Genomic DNA, 15837 nt, shown 5'->3' with positions numbered 1-15837 from the left:
CTGTTCTACCTCCATCTCACCCACAAATACACAGTCAGTGAAAATATTTAGAGTTGAGAGATGGAGTGTCTTATGAAAGGAAGAGTAAGAGGTCAGTGTCACTGATCATAGAGTAAATAAAGGGAAGAGGCATAAGAAGACTAGAAAGATAGAAGAGAGCCGTGTTGTGAGGGCTTTTAATGCAAAAGAGAGGATTTTATGTTTTATATCTAATCCTAAACATGATAAGGAATCAAGGAAATTTATTGAATTCAGAGATGGTCAGACTTGCACTTTTGGGATATTAATTTGATAGATGGGTGGAGAATGGATTGAAGTCAGGAGAGACTTGATACAGGGAGTCCAACTAAAATTCTATTGCAATAGCCCAGGTATGAGGTAATATACCATCCTATACCAGGATGTTGTCAATGTCAGGTGAGAAAAAGAGTATAACAGAGATGGTTTTGAGGTATAAAAAACAGGACTTGACAAGTCTTTACTTTCTTGGCAACAAAGGACTTTACTTCCAGTTGAAGCCATGATTCATATCTATCATTTTCCCAAGAAGTGGAGGGAAAAAGGCACTCCTTATGTAAAATAAAACCACCTTAAGGGAGGTGTCAAGATATTGGGATATGGGGGGTTGAGTGGGATGAGAGTAAGGAGTTGAGGAAGGCATTTATGGTATAAGTCTAGACTATATAACTGAGAGGACAATGGTAACCTCTACAGTAATAGAGAATTTAGGAAGAAGAGAAGTTTTGTAGGAAAAGATAATGAGTTCATTTGGGGCATAGTGAGTTAAAGATGTTTATTGGACATCCAGTTCAAAGTGTCTGAAAAGTAGCTGGAGATGTCAGTCTAGATCTAAGGAGAGAGGTTAGAGTTGGATAAGTATAACCTAGGATCATTAGTATAGAGATGATAATTGAAATTATGGGAGCTGATGAGATCACCAAATGATATAGTGTAGATGGAAAAGAGACAGGGCCCTGGAGGACACTTGCCCTTAGCAGTCATGACCTAGACAAAGATCTAGCAAAGGAGTTGGACAGGTAGGAGAACCAAGAGAGAGCACTATCACAGAAATCTAGAGAGAAAAGGTTATCAAGGAGAAAAGACTGGTCAACAGTTGAGGGCTGCAGAGATTTCAAGAAAAATGAGAATTGAAAAAAGGCCATTCAGTTTGGAAATTAGGGGATCCCAGGTAATTTTGGAGAAAGTAGTTTTGGTAGAATGTTGAGATCAGAAGTCAAACTATAAAAAGCTAAAAACTAAGTGAAAGCAAAAGAAGTAGAAGTACCTATTATTTTTTGGCCCCAAGAAGTTTATTCATAAAAAGGAGAAGAAGGCATGTATGGATGAAGTGAAAGTTTTCTGAAGATAGGGAAGACATAAGCACATTTGTAGGTAATAGGTAAGTAATCAGTAGATAGGGAAAGATGGAAGATAAATGATAGGACTAGGATGATTGAGGGGGCAATCTGTTGTAGAAGATAAGATCAAATGGGATCATTTCTGCATTTCCAGGGATTTGCCTTGGTAAGAAGGGTGCTTCTTCAGGTGAGATATATTGAACAAGACTTGCAAAGGAGAGGATGGGGTGAAGGGAAGCCATAAAGTTTGAGAAGTGATGAAAAGATTAAAAAGAATTTATGGATGGATGGATGGATGATGAGCCAGCTATTGAGAGGTAAAGTGATTTGTCTTGCCATTGCAAAAGCCCAGTTGAGGTTATGCAATATAAATTTGTAATGGACCCAGCATGTATATAGAAGCAAAAATGGGATGGTGGGAATGATCCAAAGCTAAGACTTGGCTGGGCATGGTTGGTGATTAGCACTTTATTTCTCATTGGCTTTAACTCAAATGGACAATTTGCTAGTGCTACAAGAAACAGAAGACTTAGTCATCAGGAGAAGGACTTTCCATGTTGAGAATTACACACACTGATGAAATCACAGATCCAGAATAAATTAAAAACATTACATACAGTAAGAACCTGTCATTTTAGGAATGTTATTTCTTATTCACAGATTACATATGATAACCTTTCTATGCCTTAGGAGTCTGTTTCTGAGTTGCTGTGCCAGGGAAAAACAAAAACAAAAACATTCATCAACACTTGGTGGCCAGCATTCTGATGAGAAGCCTTTCCAAAGTAAGCAATGATCTGTGGACAATATTCTATATCTGAGCAGTATTTGAAGCCTTGCCAATTTGGTGTGTGATGCACCATTGCTTAGGTTCTGCTGATCTTCTCTGGACCAGAATAAGGTATTGGAAACAATGGAAAATGTTTTTGGACTCCAAAGTCATCTTCTTAGATATGTTCAGTCATACCATCTGCATTTAACTCCTCATGTCTGATTCTTCTCCACTTAAAAATGGACTTTGCCCTTAGAGCTATAGTTCTGCTTTGACAGGCAAACTTTGTCCTTATCTTGCCCCATATTTTTTTTTAAAACCCTTACCTTCCGTCTTGGAGTCAATATTGTGTATTGGCTCCAAAGCAGAAGAGTGGTAAGGGCTAGGCAATGGGGGTTAAGCGACTTGCCCAGGGTCACACAGCTGAGAAGTGTCTGAGGCCAGATTTGAACCTAGGACCTCCCGTCTCTAGGCCTGGCTCTCAATCCACTGAACTGCCCAGCTGCCCCCATCTTGCTCCCCTTTAAATCTTTATCACACTTTCAGGGAAGCTTCATCCATGTCTCCACTCATATACCACTCCTGCCACCAAAATCATTCCGACTCCCCTCTATGTATTGTCTTCCCCCATTAGAATGTCATTTCCTTGAGGACAGGGATTGTCTGGCTTGCTTAATAAATTTAAATAAATTTATATTTATTCTTGTATCCTACACTACAGTGACTGGTCCATATTTAGCCCTTAATAGATAAATAATTTATTAAGCACTTAATAAGCTAAGCGCTAGGAAAGCAAAAATAGATAATTTATTTATGTACATAGAAATTTCAGAACTAGAACATGTGATCAACCTATTCAACCACTATAGCACAATCTTCACCAGAATATCCAGATTCTTTTTTCCAGGAAGAATTCTGAATAGAGTAAACTGTTTCAGAATATAATAGAGCTGACTTTTGGAAGGGGTCCTTATCAGATTACAAAGTAGCATCTAAGGGGAAATTTTTAAATTGGGTACAGAGTGATTAATCTGAACAAAAGTTTTTAAAGGATGCACTAGAGTTCCTGTAACTCGTAAATGCATAAAATGTATGTATTGTTATGTATAGTATAATATTACCTGTACAGTATATATTTTACGTTAAATAACACAAATGAACAGTTACACATTTTTTTTTCTTAAAATTAAACTTGCTGGGGGAGCTCAGTGGATTGAGAGCTGGGCCTAGAGATGGTTCAAATCTGGCCTTGGATACTTTCCAGCTGTGTGACGATAGGCAAGTCATTTAAGCCCCATTGCCTAGCCCTTACTACTCTTCTGCCTTGGAACCAATACATAATATTGATTCTAAGACAGAAGGTAAGGGTTTAGGGGAAAAAAATTAAACTTGTAGTACAAGAACTGTAGTTCTATGCAGTGGCTCAGAGATGCCAACCATGCTTATGGCAATCTCTCACATGATATCTTGAGATGATCTCACAGTGATCTTTGCATCTCAGATTTCTTGTAACCTGTGTCATTTAAACACCACAAACTCTATTAAATCATATAGTGTTCCTAGTGGTTTGAAAAGTGCTCCCCAGAAATAGAGTAAAGAGATGAACTTGAAGGAAAAAGTAGAAGTGTTAGATCTTGCTTTGTTCAGGCAAAACAGCTGCTGCATTTGGCTGCCATTACAACCCTAAATGAGTAAGGCATATCGAGAAAAAAGAGAAGGAAATCCAAGAAGCCATTGATGTAGGCTACACCAACAACTGCAAAATATTTGTATAAAACATGAGATCCACACCTCTCTTGACTAGAAAGTATAACATTCTTTTGGGTGAAGGATTATTGTTAAAAAGGCATTCTGATAGGCTCTGCCATTATATGAGAAAAGGCAAAATCCTTATATTCCCTAAAGAAAAACAAAAATCTGTTCCTATGTCATTTAAAATGTTTTCATACAGTATTTTTTACTTAACATTGACCTACATATAACCCTATGATTAAATACTTAACCCAATTTTGCAATAAAATATTATAAACATCTCATAAAAGAAAAAAAATTCAGACCTCTGATATGAAGAGAGGGCCAGGTATACTATCCTATGTTCACCTAATTTACTTAGAGTTTCCTTATTTATATTTAAGTCATTTACCCATTCTGAATGACTTAAATATAAAGACAAAAATATAATAAATTAGGTGAACATTGAATAGTGTACTTGTCAGATCTATGGGAAAGGAAAGAATTTAAGACCAAGCAAGAGATAGGAAATATTACAAAAGTAAAGTGAATAATTTTGATTACATTAAATTAAATTAAAAGGTTTTGAACAAACAAAACCAATACAACCAAAATTAGAAGGGAAGTGACACATTGGGAAAAAATCTTTATAACAAAAACCTCTGACAAAGGTCTATTTTCTCAAATCTATAAGAAGCTAAATCAATTGTACAAAAAAACCTTTCCCCAATTGTATGGGCAATGGACATGAATAGGCAGTTTTCAGATAAGGAAATCAAAACTATCAATAAGCACATGAAAAAGTGTTCTAAATCTCTCATAATTAGAGAAATGCAAATCAAAACAACTCTGAGATACTACCTCACACCTAGCAGATTGGCATATATGACAGCAAAGGAGAGTAATAAATGTTGGAGAGGATGTGACAAAATTGGGACACTAATGCATTGCTGGTGGAGTTGTGAATTGAGCCAACCATTCTGGAAGGCAATTTGGTACTATACCTAAAGGGCTTTAAAAGAATGCCTACCCTTTAACCCAGCCATATCACTGCTGGGTTTGTACCCCAAAGAGATAATGGGGAAAAATACTTGTACAAAAATGTTTATAGCTGTGCTCTTTGTGGTGGCAAAAAATTGGAAAATCAGGGGGTGTCCATCGATTGAGGAATGGCTGAACAAATTGTGATATCTGTTGGTGATGGAATACTATTGTGTTAAAAGGAATAATGAACTGGAAGAATCTCATGTGAACTGGAAAGACCTCCAGGAATTGATGCAGAGTGAAAGGAGCAGAACCAGGAGAACATTATACACAGAGACTGATGTACTGTGACATAATCAATCATAATGGACTTCCCTACTAGCAGCAATGCAATGATCCAGGATAATCCAGAGGGACTTATGAAAAAGAATGCTGTCCACATTCAGAGAAAAAGCTGTGGGAGTAGAAATGCAGAAGAAAAACATATGAATGATCACATGGTTCAATGGGGATATGATTGGGGATATTGACTTTAAATAATCACTCTATTGCAAATAGTAATAATATGGAAATAGGTTTTGAACAATAATACATGTAAAACCCAGTGGAATTGCTCATTGGTTCTAGGAGTGGGGAGAGAGGCAGGGAGGGAAAGAACATGAATCATGTAACCATGGAAAAATATTCTAAATTAATTACCTTAATAAATAAATTTATTTTAAAAAATGAAGAGAGGGCCAAAAATTTTTACAAGGATTCTCCAGATCATAGGGGCACTTCACCCCTACTCCCACCCAGGATGTGGAAGGGATATCTCTTTACTGGACGTCATGGAAAAGTCGTAGGGCAGCCAAATAGTCCCTTTGAGATCTAAATGTGAATAAGAGAAGTTTACTACCCAAAGATTGTTTTCATTTAAGATGACAATTTCCCTCCAAGTAATCATTAGTGGATGACCTATACCCAGAATCAGCAATTCAACCATTAAAAAGACCAAGCAATTAGTTTATTGTTACTATTCAGTCTTTTCTCACTTTTTGTGACCCCATTTTGGGGTTTTCTTGGCAAGGATATTAGAATGGTTTGCCATTTCCTTCTCCAGTTCATTTTATAGATGAGGAAACTGAGGCAAATAGGGTTAAGTGACTTTCCCAGAATCACACAGCTGAGGTTAGATTTGAACTAATGAAGATGATGAGTCTTGATGACTCCAAGCCTATTGTTCTATCCACTGTAGGACTAGTTCTTATATGAACTGAGGGTATTAGTTATCTTCTAAGAATTCTGCCAAAAAGTTCCCTCTTTCTCACTTAGAAAGGATAGTCAACAAACCTAGTGCAGGTGTAAGGCCACTAAATCATATTTTCAACTAACATACTTCATATCTTGTGAAACCTAGGCTCTTAAACTAGTTTCTTCATTGATTTATTACGCAACCCTAGGGAAGCTACTCACTCCCAATTTCCTTGTGAAAAATAAAATTATATCTACTTCCTCTGTAATTAGTTGGGTAAGACATAGGGAGCTCCCAAGAAGATGATAAAAGATAAATTATAATGATGATGATGAATTCCCACTTATAGAATACGAAGTTTACAAAGTGGTTTCCTCCCAACAGCCTTATTTTTAAAAAAATTTTCCCATAGTTACATGATTCTTGTTGTCTCCCTTCCCCCACCCCTCCCCTCTCCCAGAGTTTACAAGCAATTTCACTGGGTTACACATACATTATTACTCAAATCCTATTTCTATATTATTCATTTTTGCAAATGAATACTTTTTTAAAATTAAAATCCAAAATCATATATCCATATAAACAAGTGATTAATCATATGTTTTCTTCTGGATTTCTATTCCCACAGTTCTTTCTCCAGATGTGGATAGCATTCTTTCTCATAAGTCCCTCAGCACTGTCCTGGATCATTGCATTGCTTTTAGTAGCAGAATCAATCACAATGTTTCAGTTTCTGTGTACAATTTTCTCCTGGTTCTGCTCATTTCACTCTGCATCAGTTCATGGAGGTTCATATGGAAATCAAGCAGTTCATCATTCCTTATAGCACAATAGTTTTCCATCACCATCATAAACCACAATTTGTTCAGCCATTCCCCAATTGAGGGACATCCCCTCACTTTCCAGTTTTTTGCCACCACAAAAAGCACAGCTATTAATATTTTTGTACAAACAGAATCTTTCCCATTTTAAAAAATCTCTTTGGTATACAAACCTAGTAGTGGTATTGCTGGATCAAAGGACCCAAAAGCCTTATGATAGCTAGCGCTTAGATAACACTTGAAGATCTGCATAGAACTTTACAAATACCATCTGATTTTAATATTACAACAACCTTGGGAGGTAAGTGCCATTATTATTCTCTATTTTAAAGATAAGGAAACTAAATCAGATTAAGATGAAATAACTTGCCCAGGGTTACACAACTAGATAGAGATTTGAAGCTAGTTTAAGTTCAGGTCTTTCTGTCTCTATTTCCAGCTTTCTTTGCATTCTGTGGCATAACTGGTACCTATAAGGTAGTAATGAATTACCTAATGAGATAAATAGTACAAGCATAAGCCTCCCATATCATAGATGTAGAAACTGAGGCCCCTCTGAGATTATGATTTGCCTAGCATCTCACAGCCATAAGTGTATAAGCCAAGAGTTTAACCCAGGTTCTGAATATATTCAAACATAAGTATAAAAAGTCTTACCAATATAATTTAATGGTAATCCTTGATAACAAGTACCAACTCTATGTCCAATGTGAAGTTTTACCAGTAAATCACTTTGATATATGAATAAGAGAATGCTATTTCCCCAGGATTGTTCTCCTTTTGTATGCCAGTACATGTTACAACTGGATAGAAAATAGTATGTATTTTCTCAGGTCATGATAAATTAGCATATGTATAGCACTTTAAGGTTTTCAAAGCTGTTTACACATATTATTTCATTTGATTTTCACAATAATTTGTGAGGCAGGTACTGTTATCTCCATTTTACAGATTAAGAAACTGAGGCTTAGAGAGGAGGTGATCTGCATAGGATCACTAAACTAGTGCAATGATTGAAATTCTCAAGAGGCAGCATTTCTTAATTTTAAAATATTTGTTAATGACCAAAGCCTCCTTATGTGGTTAATTGATTCTCTTGAAAATCAAAGACCCACCCCTCCCATTCTCCTAGCCCAGGTTCTTGTATGGTGTAAAAATGAAAAATAAATTCTGTGAAGCAATTATCTGAGCCATATTGACATTTTATTGTAGAAAGTTGTAAATTACAAAATGTCAGGGTCCAGACCCATCCCAATTCAGCCAAAGGTGTAGAGATGAGGAAATAACAATATATACAGCTGTCCCTTGCTCTATCACAGTTCATTTATTGCGGCTTCTTTGGATTGTGGTTTTTTTTTAAAATCTAATTCTGTATTGCGGAGTTTTCACTATATCATGGGATTTTGTGGATGAATTCTGTACTGTACACAATGGAAATACAATATGTCACTACAGGTACTGCTTGTACAAGTTTGCCAACATAAGATTGTACACGGCACACTATTGACTGATGGAATGAAAGGTGACCAACCACAGTGTTGTGTTTTGTATCCTGGGCATTGATTGGCTCAATATTTATAAGAGTGTGGGAAAGGTTTACAGGAGAGTGGGAAGGGTTCATAAAACCTAAAAATATATATAAAAAATAAAATAAATATAATGCCGCTGCTTCATGGATTTTCACCTATTGCAGAGGTCTCTGGAATGTAACTCCTGTGATAGGTGAAGGATCACTATATAGTCTATAAAAAAAGAGTCAAATTATTCAGAATCCCACCCCCCAAAGAGGAGTGTTCTTTTGAAAAATTCTTCTCAGGGAGTGCAACCAAAGTTTTCATCTTCTAAATGGCTGCCTTCTTCAAGAACATAAAATTTTCTTATCTTGGGTCCAAAGATATCATTTTTGTTCCATATATGGTAATATATAAAATATATATGAACATACATATGCACATGTATGAATGCATACACATATTGCACACACATATATATAATTTAGGTCATTCTCTTCATTTACCAACTCCTTATTTTATATTAATAACATCTATATTTTCATTCATCAAAATACATTGGGATTATATATATATGTGTGTATAGAACTGTGGTAGATGCTTTGAGGGATTTAATGTAGAATAAGTCTTAGTCTTTTTCTAAAGGCAATTACAATCTAGTTAAGGAGGCAAAATATATACAGATAAAAGTTAGAAAGAATATTACAATTTAATTATAATTCAAAAATACATAATATCAGATATAGATGGAAAGTCAGAGGCAATCTAGTCTAACTGGTACTTAGACAAGAGTCCAGTGAAGATCTCATTGAAGAAGAAAGCCATTACCTCATTGCATAGTGTTAAAAGAATGGGGGTAGTGGAGATATATGTATAATGATAATGATGTGTATTTGTCTATGGTCTCCTCAACTGCAATTGGCGGGGAGGAACATCTACTACTCTTACCCTGGCTGCTGCCATAAATTATCTCCTTCTCCCTGACAGGCTTAGTTGATTAACCTGTCAGTGATTCCTTTAACAGCTGCCCAAGTGAGGACCTTTGAGAGGTTAGGTGGATGGTTAACCTCTATAGGCCCAATCTGGGGTTGGATAGATTGGTAATGGGCTATTGATTTATGATTAGGATCTGACTGAGTATTTGAACTCCTTTCCTAAGGGCTGTGATGGAATGACCACTCAGGAAGGTACTTGCTATTAAACACTGTTTATCTATTGATAGGGAAAAGATAGCAAGGTAAAGGACTGGGGATTGGAAACCCTATTGCTCTATTGACTATTAGACTAATTGATAATCAGGAAGGGAGGCTACTAGGCTGGTGGAGGCTTGAGGTCGTCACCCTCTCTCTATCTCTGACCAGACCTGGCTACAGCCAAGCTTGAGACTAGGGAAGGCTATTGCTGAAGATAGATATTGGTGGTCTTTATATTCTCTCAGCTCTCTCACCAATAGTGTTGATGGTTCACTAGCTCTCACAGTCTAGCAAGGAAATAGGTTCAGGCTTTTCCTATCCTCTTCTTCTTCAACCACCCTTCCACCCTTCAACCACCCTTCAACCAATCACCCTTCAGCCACCCTCTGCCCAAATTGATCCACAGAGATTTGCTCAAGACTCCACTCAGAGATCTGAGATCTCCAGAGACTTCCACTGTAGCTGTAAGGAGTTATATATAGGGTGGGGCTAATCTATGTTTGCCCCTGGCTCACAGCACCTGGGAACATTCTGAATCTCTCAACTGCCATCCCTGTCAGTCAAGGTGGCATCCATCTCATCCCAGATTAATGATTATAACAATAGTCCCTTTTACTTCTAAATAGCTCTACTTGTTACAAAGTACAAACTTGTACTTTCTCTCCATTGTAGTTCTAACCTCTGAGTCCTAGACAAGTAAGACTTGAGCCTCTTCAAGGTGAAAACTCTTAAGATGCTTAAAGATACCTCCTAAGTCCTTTCTTCTCCAAATCCAACATTTACATGATCCTTGGAAGGCATGGACCAGAGGCCATTTGCTGTCCTAGTTGCTGTTCTCTAGAAATTCTTCTGTTTATGAAGAGTCCTACTGAAAATGTGAAGCCTAGAACCAAACAGAGAGTGAACGGTCTATAATTAATGATAACATGAAGATCTATTAAAGGATCTTAGCTTGGAGAAGAGTCTTTAGAGTAATGATATGGGGAAATGATAATTATAACCTGGAAGAAAATTTGGTCTATTTGTCAATTCAAGACAATCCCAAAGGACTTATGAGGAAGAATGCTATTCACATCCAGAGAAAGAACTGTGGGAGTAGAAACACAGAAGAAAAACAAATGAGTTCCCATTTGCTTATATGGATATATGATTTGGGGTTTTGTTTTTAAAAGATTGCTTTATTACAAAAATTAATAATATGGAAATAGGTATAAGTGATAACATTTGTATAACCTAGTGGAAGTTCTTATTGGATCTAGGAGGGGAAAGGGAAGAGGGGAGAGAAAGAAAATGAAATATGTGAACATGGAAAAATATTTTTAAAATTAAAAAATAATTTTAAAGAGGAAGAATTGGTCTAGAAGGGAGATATAGGATCAATGGGTAGATGACAAATCTAGGCTTCATATTTAAAGAACTTCCTAAAAGTGTCCTAAACTAGCAAGGACTTCTCTAGGAGATGATGTGTTCCTTCCCCTTGGAAGTCTTTAAGAAGACTGGATGATCTTTTTAGGTGTCTTATAAAGGGAATTCTCATTCAGGCAATAGTTGAACCCGTTTCTTTCTAACAAAGAATTCTTTGAGTCTGTTTTTCTGAGATGACGAGTGAATATGTCCAATAGGTTATTAGAGTCCAGAACAGAATACCATTTTGTCTTGGCTCTAGTCATCAGGGAATTTACTGTTTCATTTATTTTGATTTCTGATGTTAATAAAAATAAACTCCCCAAAAACTTATTAAAAGGAAAATTTTGACTTTACAGTATGGAGGTATTCTGTTCAAACATGATTTTATATTTATGAGTGCCTTATATTTTACTTCTATTACTTTGCACTTGGAGGGACTTGCACTTGGAGGCTGGTCCAAGATGTTCTGGACATCCTAGCATGGCTCTTTAACCCTTTCAAAGGCAACATCCTCCTGACAGTGGTGCTTTTCTCCTCTAGCAAATAGTGGAAGTCACAGCCTTTTAGATAACCATTTACCAACCTCTCACACTCACAAGGTAATCATTAGGTTCTTTATTTATTTATACCTGGGCTCAAGGAAAGAAACACAAAACAAAAAAAGACAACCAAGGACGAATTTCAAACCTACCTAGGAAGATGTGTGGTCACTTCATTTTTTTGTAGTCACCATTGCTGCTGCCTAGAAGGTAAAGGAGGAAACTGGAGAGAAATCCTTTCTACCCGCTTTGGAAGTCCAAGGGAAGTTTGGCATGGACTATCTCCCAATAAAGAGACAACCTCAAGAGACTAGAAAAATCTCTTCTCATTCCTTATAGCTCTCAGATTGGGTGGCTCTTCTGCAACCAGACCCCTGATCATAGAGAATAAGAGACTAACCAGGAACTGCTAATCCAAATGTCCTTTTGTAAAGGATCAAAAAATATGTTTCATCAGAAAGAACCAGGAATATGCCTAACTCTGTGGAAGTGTTCAAGCCAAACATCTACAACACCTCTATTAAAGTCCTCTGCTGAATCCTTATCAAGATATGTATATATCAAGGTTCTGTACCTTGATCCTTAAAGCTACACCAACTTTGGCTGGTCCTACCACAGTGGAAAGGCTTGTATGTTATACAAGTGGAAAGTCCTATAGATTATACAATATAGTTTATGATGAGGAGCAAGTCTATGGTATGAGTACCATGCTATCTAATTTAAGAGATGTTCATGACTAGGTTGGCTGGACAATGATGCATATTTCAATCACCATAACCCACGAAGGCCATTCCCCAAGTTTTGTAAGCATTGTGATCTGTGAGGATAAAAAGAGTTCTGAATGGAGGAAATCAGAAGGGTAGCTGGGTGGCTCAGTGGACTGAGAGCCAGGCCTAAAGATAGGAGGTCTTGGGTTCAAATCTGGCTTCAGACACTTCCTAGCTGTGTGACCCTGGGCAAGTCACTTAAACCCCATTGGCTAGCTCTTACCACTCTTCTGCAGTGGAACCAATAAACAGTATTGATTCTAAGATGGAAGGTAAGGCTTTAAAAAGAATAGAGCAAATCAGAAATCTTTCAAGTATGAAGTATTTACATTATTGTTTTAAATTTTAAGAAAATAAGGGGAGTTGTCATATAACCAAGTAGATAGAAGACCATATATTTTCTTTGATTCTCATAACCTCTCTGACCTCTCCAAAATAGAAATTATTTCCAAAAATATAAATCAATTTCAGGTATCTCCATGGTCCAGGATACTAGGAAGCTTAATGAAATAACAATATGATCTACATGAACAAATGCAGAATAAAGTAAGCAAAGTAAAAAAAACAAAATATACAAGATCTATAAATGCAAAGAATTACCACAGATACACCTATACCCACACCCACACATCAAAAGTGAATGTTTCAAAATTTTCAAGAATAAGTATAGATCAGAAAAAAAAAGAGATACAAGAATATACTCCCAAACTGTTATCTGTACAGGTGGGAGATCCAAAAGTATTGTATGTTGCACATATTTTTAGATCTTTTTTCAATGTTATCAGCTATATTGATTTTCTTCTTCTTTTTCTTTTGTCTTTAAAAATACTATTTGGTATATGGGATTGTTCTGGGGAAAAAAAAGAACAAGTGTATCAGAAAATTATGTTGATATAAAAAAAAGTAATGAAACTTAATTTTAGAAAAAGAAAAACGTTTTGGGTCTATTATTCCAGAGCTCTTGGAGTGTGAAACGCCACAGAAGGCTATTTATTTAAAGAATGACCATTTAAAAATGTTTTTTTAAAGTGGTTATCTCAAAACGGTATTCAGATATACTTCATTCTTGCCATTTTTGTCTTTTACTACTCTGAAAATTCTGTTGTACTGTAAATCAACTTAAAAAGTCTTTGAATATTACTTGTTCTTACTTTCCTTAAAAAAGGGGGGAAAAACAACTTCTCTCCCTAGACTTTTCTATATAGAGTAAAAGGCACTTTTGAATTTTAACAGACACATATTCAAAACACTTGGCCTCAGGGATGAGGTAGTTTACTCAGCACCAGAAAATTCAAGAATGGGAAACATCTGTGAAGAGGCACATACCAGAAAGGTCCATGCTGCAAGTGGCTATCTCAATCAATATCCATAAAGATAAAAATGAAAGACCTCCATAAACTTGTGCTTCCCTGCCTTTTCAGCCTTTTCTCAGATACTTGAAGTACTCTGAGGTGGAGCCCAAATTGGCTTCTTCCAAATGTATACATACACATATGTACACATACATATGTATGTGTATGTACACTCTCCCACCTTCATGCCTTTTCTCGTGAGCTTAACTGTCACTATTTTAACCATGAGATCTTTGTCCAGTGCCCAGTTTACATATTACTAGTGGTATTGAATCATATCAATATTGACATTTTCACTATAAACAAAGACAGAAGACAGAGCTTTTGCAGCTAAATTGAAGTATGTTTTATGAGTTCTCTTCAGAGTGTTAATAGAGAACTTACATATAAAGAAAAAAACCCACTATTTCATGGGATACTTGGTCATCTTACTTTCAATGCTTATGATGAGCATAATAAATAAAAAGAACAGCATAAAGATGATTACAACTTATTCACCAATTTCTATTGTAGAGGAAGGCAGAGAAATTCTATAATGTGGTTTGGGGTATGTGGCTCCTAACCAAAATGATTTTCCTCCTCCAAGCCTTGTTGATGAAGTCACAGAAGGAGGCATGCAGCAAATAAAAGTGTAAATATGTCAAAAGTGAGAGTCTATAACCTGTTATCCTTTATAAACTATGAAGAGGTTTCCCTGATGAAATTGGAAAAGCAGCTAGCCTTTGGCTGGCTGAAAATTGGCCATATTCCTAATAAGTTTCAAAAAGCTAAATCTTCCATCCCATCAGGCAGAGTTGAGATAAGGAACAATATTTTGAAATGTAACCTAGTCCTGCTACTAGGGTCAGTGGAGAAAGTGTTTTTTCCTCCTTCCTCTCCAATGAGCCACAGTATATTGCAGTCGAATAATTCCCTCAAGTAGGTGATAATGTATTCAGCAATCTGGAGTTAGAGGGAAGCAGGAAGCAACCTCAAGAAAGATGACTCCTGGCAGCAAAGAAAGTTTTTAACCATGGATTAAAGGGAAAATTAGTCCTGGTATTTGAAAGCAAAGCTGAGTTAAGGTAAAAAGCCCCAGGGAGCCCAACTGAGTGAGCTACACAAGAGCCATGTTGTACCCAGGGGAGAATATAGTGAGGACACCTTGAGAAATTCGAGACCTGTGAGTTCTCTTGGATGCATATATTTCCTACATGTCCTACATGCCTCATTACCAGTGGACTGTTTGTGTCTACTCTTCACATAGTTATTGGTTGTGTTTGTGGAAGAGTGCACCGCAGGCTTTTTTTAAGAGGAGGGATGGTGAAAAATGTTTTGAAGCTATTTGCTTTCATTATACTGTTTTAATAAACACCTTTGTTTTGAGTTAGTTGTTTCTATTGGCTGACTAACAATGGTAGTTGATAAGGTCACGGGTAGGGGCTTGTGTACTATAGTTTTATGATACAGATTCATAGAATGCCTTTGAACCAAGGAAAATATCAGGATCCAAAGGTATGCAACAATAACAAAAAAAAGAACACAAAAAGAATATTGAAAATTATAGCTCAAGAGCCAAAGATGGCAAAGACATCACAGAAACTTCAATGTCTTGATAACCCATAATTAACCTGTCCATTTCATGGATGGGGGAGAGGAGAAAGGGAGGAAGAGAATATGGGACTCAAAATGCTAAAAATTAATGTCAAAATTGTTTTTACATGTAATTGGGAAAAATAATGAATTACTGAACAACAACAATCAAATACCACAAATACTTTCTTCAAGAAGAGAACTGGAAAGTTCTGAACATGGAGAATACCCTCTTAAAAAATGAACTTGATTATATATTGGAGACAGTGACTATCATTTCATTGGTATAGAGTACTTAAAAAGAACCCTCTGTCAGTGTAAGTTGACTTCTCTGCAATGTATAATCTTACAGTCATTTAGGAGACCTGAGAGATTAAGTGATTTGCCCAGGATCACAGGGTCAGTAAGTGTCAAAAACAGAATCTGAATCCAGATTTGCCTGGTTTCAATCCATAAATCTGAATTAGTGAGGCAGGTACATGATATTTTAAAATGTATTAGGCACACATAAAACATAAAATCCAATTAAAATTACTCTAATGATTAAGCATTAAGAGCACATGATCCAAGAATAAAAAGACTGAAAACACAGCTCC

Source organism: Gracilinanus agilis, chromosome 3, assembly GCF_016433145.1.
Source record: "Gracilinanus agilis isolate LMUSP501 chromosome 3, AgileGrace, whole genome shotgun sequence".
NCBI classification, from domain to species: domain Eukaryota; kingdom Metazoa; phylum Chordata; class Mammalia; order Didelphimorphia; family Didelphidae; genus Gracilinanus; species Gracilinanus agilis.
Note: the sequence above shows the minus strand (reverse complement) of the source record.